Source organism: Nuphar pumila, chromosome 10 (assembly GCF_984573655.1).
Source record: "Nuphar pumila chromosome 10, dmNupPumi1.hap1.1, whole genome shotgun sequence".
NCBI lineage: Eukaryota > Viridiplantae > Streptophyta > Magnoliopsida > Nymphaeales > Nymphaeaceae > Nuphar > Nuphar pumila.
This window is the reverse complement of record NC_143258.1, coordinates 35,374,756-35,385,008: the sequence shown is the minus strand read 5'-3', so window position 1 is coordinate 35,385,008 and position 10,253 is coordinate 35,374,756.

The following is a 10,253-nucleotide window of genomic DNA, read 5'->3' as shown; positions in this document are numbered from 1 at the left end:
TCTGAAAGAACTTGGAAAAGAATAGAATTTTAGGAAAAATTGCCATCATAACGACAAATTGCAAAAGAGAAAGGCAATAAATTGTAGTGACAAATGAGATGGCATCCAGATAGGGAGAAAAATCGATGATTTATTGATGAATTGATAAGAGGATGACAAATTATGAAAAGAAATGGGACATCATCCCTACAAAACGACAAAAGAACTGGAAGACAATGGCATTGACACTCTTAATTTGTTCCCTTGACAAAGATGGTTGCTTTGTGAGACTCTTTGTCTGTGAACCCACATCCTGCTTTCACTGGATGATGAATCGGGGTGACGGGTTCTAGTCTACCATCTTCATTCTTTCCTAGGCCTCTAAAAGGCTGATAACCATGCTTCAATAGAAGATCAAGTCCTTTCTTGACTTTGAAAAGTTGAGAAAATAGAGGATGCTCTTTGAAAGAGGTGCAATCAAGATGCCCTCCAAACTTGAAAAAGTGTGGTCCTTGCCATCAGACCATTGCCGAGACGCTTTCTACTGGCTGCATCACTTTCAGCTTCAACATCTCTAGAGTTTCACAGAGATCGATTTCATCGCTTTCCCTAATACTAGGGATATCTGCTGTAATAGTCGGGCGAGGAATCATTGGTTGAGGCAGTCTTTCTTCAGGATCTTCACACAAGACTGTAGTAATCTTGCCTCCTTTTGACCACTTTATACATTAATGAAGCGTGGATGGCATTGTATTGTCATTATGGATCCATATTCATCCCAACAGGAGATTATACACTGGTGGCACATTGACGACATGGAAAAGGACATTATGCATAGACTAGTTGATAAATTTTTTAGGGAAAATCTTTCCCTTTGTTGTCTACCCGTGGTTATCAAAACCATAGATGGTTTTCTAACTCATTCATTCATTCAAATTGCATCATTTTCTAACTCATTTTCCAATTCCATTTTAGAAAAATTGATTTTCTAAAAAATCTTCTAAGTTTTCTCAGAAATTGATTTTCTCAGAACTTGAGTTTTTAAATGATATTTCAATCGTTTCCCAAGTTCAAATAATGATTTTCCAATGTTTTAACATTTCTCAAATTTCAAAATCCTAAGTTTTTCAGAAATCAATTTTCTCAAATCCTTGAATTTTTTCTGAATTTGGTTTTTCTAGAACTCTCAAATCCATTTTAGAAATCGATTTTCTCAGAAAAAGCATTCCAAATCTCAAAAATTGATTTTCTCAAAGTCCAAGTTTTCTTGAGAATCAATTTTCCCTTCAAGAGTCATTTTCCAATGCAAATTTCTGATTTCTAATGAAATTCAATGATTTTCCAGGAATTCCCTTTTTCAAGTATATTCCAAGCAAACATCATATTTCTTAAACTTGCATTCTTTCAAAATCTTATAGCACATGCCTGATTCTCTGTGCATTTTAGGAAAATAAATCATGATTTAGATAATTAAACTTAGTCAAAGCACACATTTGATCCTTGGTTTAATTACCCCTCGTAAAGGCGCCAGGAACAGTTGAACCTCGTATCGACAGACGGATCTCATTCCACAGAATTTTCCCACAAATTTTCAAAACGAAGGCGAGTAATTTTAAAAACTTTGGTCGAGTTTGACTCGCAGAATTGTTTCTCTCTCTCGCAGAGGGAGAAAAAAATTTTGCGATGATAACAAGTGGATAATCACCTTTTGGAGTAGCCTTATTGAGATATCTGAAGTCAATGCAAATTCAAACTTTGCCATTTTTCTTGGGAACTGTGACAATGTTCGCTAGCCAGTCAGGATAATCAATGGCTCGAATGAATCCCGTCCTTTACAAATCTTCCTTCTTTAACTTGTTGCTCAATTCAAGGATCCATCTTCCTTAATATCTGCTTGACCGACTTGACATTTGGTTTCAAAATGAGGCGATGCTCGACTAATTTGGGGTCTAAGCCTGGCATATTTTCATAAGTCCAGTCGAACACCTCTTGATGTTCTTCAAGAAAATGGATGAGCCTCTCCTTCTCATTTGCGCTCAAGCTGGTGCCGATTTTGAGGATTCTCAGATTGTCTTCTAAACCAATATTGACATCTTCTGTTGGATCCTTGACCAAAGAAGACGGTTCGTCTTGCCCTTGAATCTGAGTGAATTCTGGTAGTTATTGAATAGTTGAGTCAAACTCTGTAGATTCTCCTAACTGCTCTGCTATTTTGCTGACCTCTGTTCTTGCTTTTATCCGGTGAATCCTTGTCGGCTTTGGAACAATTGAGGGAAGATTGGGATTGACGATGAGCTTCTTTATCGATTTGGAAGACATTCTGAAAAAACTTGGAAAAGAATAGAATTTTAGGAAAATTCGCCATCATAATGACAAATTGCAAAAGAGAAAGGCAATAAATTGTAGTGACAAATGAGATGGCATCCAGATAGGGAGAAAAATTGATGATTTATTGATGAATTGATAAGAGGATGACAAATTATGAAAAAATGGGACATCGTCCCTACAAAACGACAAAAGAACTGAAAGAAAATGAAAAGACAATGGCATTGACGCTCTTAATTTGTCCCCTTGACGAAGATGGTCGCTTTGTGAGACTCTTTGCCTGTGAACCCACATCCTGCTTTCACTAGATGATGAATCGGGGTGAGGGGTTCTAGTCTACCATCTTCATTCTTTCCCAGGCCTCTAAAAGGCTGATAACCATGCTTCAATATAACATCAAATCCTTTCTTGACTTTAAAAAATTGAGAAAATAGATGATACTCTTTGAGAGAAGTGCAGTCAAGATGCCCTCCAAGCTTGAAAAAGTGTGGTCCTTGCCATCGAACCATTGCCGAGACGCTTTCTACTGGCTGCACCACTTTCAGCTTCAACATCTTTAGAGTTTCACAGAGATCGATTTCATCGCTTTCCCTAATACTAGGGATATCTGTTGTAATATTCAGGCGGGGAATCATTGGTTGAGGCAGTCTTTCTTCAGGATCTTCACCCAAGACTATAGTAATTTTGCCTCCTTTTGACCACTTTATACACTAATGAAGTGTGGATGGCACCGTATTGGCATTATGGATCCATATTCATTCCAACAGGAGATTATACGTTGGTGGCACGTTGACTACATGGAAAAGGACAGTATGCATAGACTAGTTGAGAAAGATTTTAAGGAAAATCTTTCCCTTTGTTGTCTGCCCATGGTTATCAAAACCATAGATGGTGATGGGATCTGGGAGGTATTCTTCTTCCTTCATGTCGAGAGCTTTAGCAGTCACTTTCAGACAGATATTGAGGTTGCTGCCTCCATCGACAAGCACATGGGGGACGATCATTCTGTTGGTCCTCACTACAATGTATAAGGCATTATTATGAAATGCGTGAGGCTTTGGCAGATCCTCATCAGAGAAGGTAATGGGAGCGTTAGTCATAGCTTGATTTACAATCTGTGCCATGTCTTTAAGAGTAGTGACTGGCTTGACTTTGATCTTTCTCAGCAATTCATGCAGGACTTCTTGATGTTTTAGAGAGGCATGAGCCAACTCAAGGATGGATACATTGGAGAGGACGGTGATTGGCCTCTGAATAAGATTGGCATTTTCCTCTGCCGCTTCAGAGGTTTCTGCCTTCTTTTTCCAGACTCCCTTAATGAATTTCTTTGGTAATCCTGGAATCTTCTTGGCAACTTTAGTTGATGCTTTAGCAGGCTCGACTGATGAACTTATCTTGCCCAATGCTGAGATAATATTTATCTTCTTTGCAGTAGACTGGTCTTGATGTAGGACCATGACTTGATGCTGAATAAGAATATCTTCATTGGAGCATGGTTGAATGTGGTTTTGCGGCTAAAAAGGATGGTCTACAATGACTGCCACTGAATGCTTGGGGAAGGGCTGGGACAAGACATTTAGTTGGAATTCTTCCTCATCTTCTACAAGTAGGTTTTTGTTGATACAGTCTTGGATAATATTCTTGAGGATAAAACAATTCTCCGTATTATGTTCCACTGTTCGATGAAATTTGCAAAATTGATCTTTCAATTTCCCCATTACTACGGGAGGATCGGCCACCTTCGGAAGCCGAATCATATCTTTTGCAAGCATGTACTCCAGAACATTCTCGAGTGTCTAATCTAACGGGGTGAACTTCCGCTCGTAACTCCAGCCTTTATGCTTTGGTCTTTCTTGTGGTCTTGATTCTTGTTGGACATTTGATGGGAAGGGCTTGTCATTCTGCTTGAAAGATTTGCCCTTTTGACCTACGTGGTCACTTCTGCCGGGATTCGAGCTTCCTGAGCCACTGTTGTGATTATTCTTGCCACCTGTAATGTCATTACTATTGCCGGTGATATTGGTAGAGAAGATGAAGTGTGCCTTCTTCTTTAAATCATGATTTCTTTTAACTAGGGTGATACCCTCGTAAACCTCGTTCTCCATTCCCATCTCGAGCCACTCGATTCGCTCTGTCAATTCAAAGAAGGACCTGGACGGAGAGGTGGAGATAAGACTCCTCAAAGGCTGAGAGAAATTGTTGAGAATAATTTGGAGTGTATGCTCTTCTGAAATGGGGTTCCTCATCTTGTTGCAGGTGCCCCTCCACCTATGAATGAAATCTCTAGATTTTTCATTGTCTTTCTGTTTAAGATTGCAGAGATGATTAAGGGTTGGTAGAGCCTCAGTGTTGAAAAAGAAACATTTGATAAATAAATTGACTACCTTATCGAACTCTCACAGCTCGATCAGATTGATGTGCTCAGCGTACCATTTGGTTGCTATGCCTTCCAGACTGCAAGGAAAGCATCTGAATAGGGTCCGGTTGTCCCTTCTGAATCTATTACATTCCGCAAAGAACATGGCAAGATGAGCTTTGGGATTGCCAGTTCCATTAAATTTAATGAATTTTTGGGGAAGATCTTTCAGGCTTTCATCCCCTTTAAGGCCATCACAGAAGTCCTCGCTGGTGTACACTTTCTTGTCCTTATCTTGGGCCTGAAGATCTTTGACCATGCGGGCCATGTCCTTGAGCTACAATTGGATCAGATCTTCAACTTCTAGGGTCTGAATCTTCAACTGGTTAATAGATTCGAGCTCTTGAATAAGCTTTTTAAACACCTCTTGCTCTACTTAAGAGACCTCTTTCGCTGAATCGAACCCTTCCAAAGTGCTATCATGCTGGATTTTATTCTTAGCTATCTTGATATGCTTCCTCACCAGTTTGCCCTTGACTTTCTTCTTGGAGGGCACTTTCTCTAAGCTAGCCTTAGCTTTCTCTAACAACATCTTGGTCATCATCTTCTGAAATAAGGTATATATGGCAGAATCTATGTCATCATCACCTCGCTGACCTTGTCCTCTGGTCGAACTTGGGGAACTCATCTCTTCTTCGCTGATGTAGTTGATGTACTGAGGGGGTGCGATCTTCTTTCCTGACCTTGTCTGAACCAAACGACAATGTCAAAACTCTCTCTGCATAACAAAGGAGGTGATTAGACTGATAGGAACTTTTGAAAAGAAATTTTGATAGGAAGGACAAAAGTGAGAATCAGGTTGACAATTTTCAAATAAATACCCCATAACCAGGGATTGGGTCGTCACAGGAATTGTGACAATTGCGTTATTACTCACATGAGATAAATAACTAAAATGGGCCTCACTACCTAGGCGGGGTCATCAACCATGAAATGAATTGAAGATGTCAATTTTTTTTTTATTAATAAGATAATAGACAGAAAAAGGGAAGGCAAACAATCTTCCACCACTCTAAATAGTTGAAGGATACTTTAGGCCCCGAAAAAATGGAAAGAATGACGAAGGAGCCCCAACTATATTTGGCAGAATGGTATGCTCTGGACCACTGAGCAGATTTTAGATCAAATTCTGGCATAATGCCTAATAACAGTCGAGTATCACCACACTTTTGCCTCTACGAGAACTGTCTGACACACCTCTCTGGCTAGTAGTTGACACAAAAAAATGGTCGGAGTAGTTTGTAGCGCTTGCCACACGCGTAGGTGTAGCGAGGAGGTGACTCCTGCCGGTTAAAGTAGTCCCAAATGATTTCCTCTTCATGAAGACTCTCGATCAAGGTTCGATACTGAGAAGTAGGCTTTGACTCTTTACCATTGTATCTGAAGGAGCTGACTCTTGTCAGCACATGCTAGAGAAACCACGATTGTAGAGCGTACGTGCACCCTTCCACTAAGACTGCATCTCTGAGTGGAATGCGAGTCAAACCACGATACAAGAAGGCTACGACGGCCATGGCGATAGAGAGGCGGTTGGTCTGCTAACTTCCCCACCTTCACAAAAGCTGAACAGTTCTTATGTCCATGTAGTTTTGTCCGTCCTGGAAGAAGGTCAATCCTACGGTGCACAACATCATAGCATATTGTATTCTCTATCGAGCTGCTCTAGACAAAGTGATGACATCTTCATATGTCACATACTAGTGGTAGAGCTCAAACAAATTGACGTGTTGGTTTCCATATGCTTCGATCAATGGCCAAGATCTGTGTCCTGTCATCCGAGCCAAAGCATCTTGAAGATCAAGTCCTTTGACATTGATAAAAAAATGTTGCTCTAGAGGATCATCTGGCTGACCAGATGGTTCAGGTAGACCCATGATACCTAAAAATTCGTCTTGGAGTAGTGTCATCTCTTCCCATGGAAACCAGAAGGTGCAGGTGCACGGATTCCACTGCACTGCTAGGGCTTGAATACGATTGTCGTTGATGATCTGCTTGCCCACTACTGATGCCAGTTCCAACTCGCAGTCATTCAGATGGTTCGAGAACATACGAGAAAAGTTGGTGAGCCAATAATAGTACCACCAGGGAAGCAAAAGACCGATGTTAAGGATTCTATATTCAAGAAGACCTTGCCTCATCTCATACGAGACATGGCTCTCAACAAGGATAATATCGATGTGGTTTGATGCCATCAAGATAAACTGGAAAGTAAAGAGGATCAGAATATTGACAAAATTCGAGGATGACACACGATTTTTAAAGAAAATAGCAGGCAAAACTGGATTGGATTGAAGAATTTGAGATCCAAAAAAAGGAAAAAGGGATGCCTGGATTTTTGAAAAATAAAGGAATTTTTGAAAAGGCTTCCAGGGTTTTAGAAAATTATTCTGAAAGAATGTAAGAAAATGTAGAAAAAAAGAATTACGGGATCACATTCACATCACAATAGAGTTGCACAAACAAGGATGCACATACAACACTCCCTAAAACTGACTCTATTATGCAAACATTTTGAAAAGGCTCATAGGACCCTAACCTGACTCTAAGGTTCAGATCATATGTGTCCAATCATGCTATGCCTATATACTTGAGCTGAGGCTCAATGTACGTGGCATAAAATATATCTATGGTTCTAAGGTTATGGTTTTCCAACATCCTTAACAGCCTGCCAATATACTTTGGACTATGGTCCTCGGTATATGGCATGGGGGTTATTAGCCCAAATAAGTGGCCCAGTTCTGAGGCTTTGTCCCGAACTATGGTTCAAGGAGAAAGCCTAGCAACGTGATGACCGAGACAACATAGGTAGGTGATGTTTTGTAAATATGATTCAGCATGAAAGAAATCAAACGACTCTAAGACCTTAAGAGATAGAATTTTGAAAAGCATAAGAAGCATACACTTGCATACAAGTTTTTTTTATTCAACACCTAGATTGAGGAGGGTTGTATTTGACCTAGGTCTAAGTGAGCATGAATAGACCTCCTTAATCGGTCCTACCAAACCATGCCTAAGTCTACATGCATCATGTTAGCTGGGTTAGATTATAGGCTCCTAGGTTTACACGTAAAAAGCAGATATTGTAGAATAATAACGCAGACAGTCAAACAAGGCAAAGCACAGGGTCAACCAGATGATGACAGGTCCCATCACGGTCGCCAAACCTGTTACCATGCAAAATTTTACTTTTACTTTCAAACTAACCTTTTAAAAAAAATTAAGAAAAACTCGCCTCCATTTTGAAAATATAGAAAATTTGAGAGAGAATGGGACTCGCCTGTCTGTACGAGGTTCAACCGTTCTTGGCGGCATAACCAGAGGTAATTTAACCATGGACCGAATATTGTGTCTTGCTAGTTTAATGTCTAAAAATTACTCTACATCCTAGAATGCACAATGAATCATACATGTGCTATGATTTTTAGAAAATCTTGATTGAAAACATGATGCATGCTTGGAATTATTGAAAAATACTTTTGAAAATGATATATTTTGAGAAAATCAATTTTTCTGAAGAAGGATTGGGCATGTGCCCTTAGTCTAAATGATGCAACCTTATTCTAAGTGGTGCATGAATGCTATTTTATCAAAACTCTTTTTTGGAAAAAGATTTGAGAAAAAATATTAAGAAATCCCCCGTTGTTTTAGAAATTTATTTTGTATAAATTCGCTACATATTCCTGTCTATGGCCACAAATATGCTTTGAATATTTGTGGCCAAAAGGAGGGTTTTGAAATATATAATGATTTTTTAAGATATCCTAATAGTGTAGGTTGTTTGTAACTTAAAAGAAGATAAATCTGAGTTTCATTCGTGTTCTGACTATGGCCAGAAATATGAACTCCACTAAGTTTATTAACTTCTTAGAAGAAGGTACACATGTCATTTGTGTTGACCATTGTAGAATTTGATATATGCATATGAATCATCAACCATAGCAATTAATTGTTGAAAATAAACTATATGTAAATGCAACCTTAATTTATGAAGATTTTTTTTTTACTATTTTTGGTTTTTTATTGCAATTTATATTGAATAATTGAATAATAAATAAAGAAAGGAAAAAAGAAAAATAAAGAAAATACAATCTTGAGCTTTCCTGCAAAATCATCAAACAGGTTAGTAGAAAAAAATAGGCTTTTCTAGATTTATCCAACAATATCTGGAAATTGAGGGATTTGTCCGAATATAAGCCTTTGTCCCATGCCTTCATAAAATAAAAATTTCAAATAAACTAAATAAACATACATGATTTAATAAGCTATAAAAATAAACTGATCATAAAATTAGAAATTCAAAATTGAGGGCAAAAAAACCAAAATACCCCTAGAAGTTTAGAATAATTGCAAAACAATGCTAAAAATTAGAGTTTTTAGAAAAGATCTTTAAAATATGCTTAATCTGAAGACCAAACGAATTCAAAACGATGTCAAATCGAGTGGAGAGCACTCTGGCATGATTAAAAAGATAATCAAAGTCTGAAATTATAAAAACAATTTATGAAAATAATGAAATAAATGAAAAATATTAAATTTGCCCATATTTCAGTAAAATGGGACTTTATGGGAATCAGGTTTTTGAGAAACAACAAAACAAGATATCAAATGACTTCTAAAAATCATGAAAATTGACATGGACATTGTTAACAACCCTAAAAATAGCATACAATAAAAAAAAATTATGAATATTAAAAAAAATATTAAATAAAAAAGAAGAAAATAGGCTATTAAACATGCTATTCTATACCTATCACGGTGTCAAATCAGAATAAAATATCAAACAAAGATGAAAATTTATGAAATTTGACAGAGATAAATTAGATATGACGATAGAGAGTCTCCTTTTTACATATTAAAAAAATAATCTTCGATTAGGGAGATATGATTCAAGCAAGATGCACTTAATTTTGACCATTGACTAACTATTCAAGAAAAGCAGATTCTAGTTCTTGGTTAAAATAAAATAGCAAACGACCTGCGAAAATTACCAAAATCACATAGAAAAAACTAGACATGTAAACAGAGAGATCACTTTTTACGTATTGGAGAGATCGTCTTTGGTTAGAGAGATATCACTCTGACAAGATGGTCCAAGAACTAAACCATGTCTGACAATTCAAGAAGAAGAGGTTCTGAGTTCTGGAGAAAATAAAATAGTAAACACTGTTAAAAATCACAAAAATCACACAGAAAAAACAAGACGTGCAGACGAAGATGCCAATTTTTATGGATTTGAAGAGCGATCTTTGGTTAGGGACTTCGACAAGTTTCTCCTAATTTCGCACAGTGTTTTGACGATGCAGAAAATATGTTTTGATTCTTGATTTTATAAATAGGTCATCAGATGCCCAAAATTTATGAAATTTTGCCAGATTCATGCAACCATAAGTATATAACCCTAATAAAAAATTTAGATCAAAAGTACAAAAAAAATCATATAAAATACCATTGTAAATGCGAGGCCAGAATCAAGATTTACGCAGGGTTGTTAAAGAGCATTAAAGAACTTGATCTATCATGCATAAAATGAAAA